This window comes from Sinocyclocheilus rhinocerous, unplaced genomic scaffold (assembly GCF_001515625.1).
Source record: "Sinocyclocheilus rhinocerous isolate Xijiao unplaced genomic scaffold, SAMN03320098_v1.1 scaffold1467, whole genome shotgun sequence".
Classification (NCBI taxonomy): domain Eukaryota; kingdom Metazoa; phylum Chordata; class Actinopteri; order Cypriniformes; family Cyprinidae; genus Sinocyclocheilus; species Sinocyclocheilus rhinocerous.
Window position 1 is genome coordinate 1080517 of NW_015647960.1, and position 475 is coordinate 1080991.

The window sequence follows — 475 nt, forward strand, 5'->3', positions numbered from 1 at the left end:
CACATTTGCATAATGCACGCCTATGTTCTACGTTGGCCGACCGCGAACAACTTGACCCCGCCCACAAACACCTCATTTTACTGACAACTGCTTCTCTAATCTCGGGGAGTTCAACGCGGGATTCACATACGCTTGCTGTTGAAAGATGGATCAGTATCCTGTTTATTTGTACCAGTTGCTCCACTGAATCACAACCTGTATGTTTGATAAATAATAGATGTTTATATTTTCTATAGAGCGTTCAAAATATACAACTATTGAAATCGGCGTATCGTTTCCGAAACACGCTGTATGCCGTAGACCAGGGGTGCCCAACCCTGCTCCTGGCGATCGACTGTCCTGCAAAGTTCAGCTCCAACCCTAATCAAACACACCTGAAGCAACTAATTAGGGTCTTCAGGATCACTTAAAAATTAAAGTCAGGTGTCTTTGATTAGAGTTGGAGCTAAACTTTGCAGGACAGTCGATCGCCAGG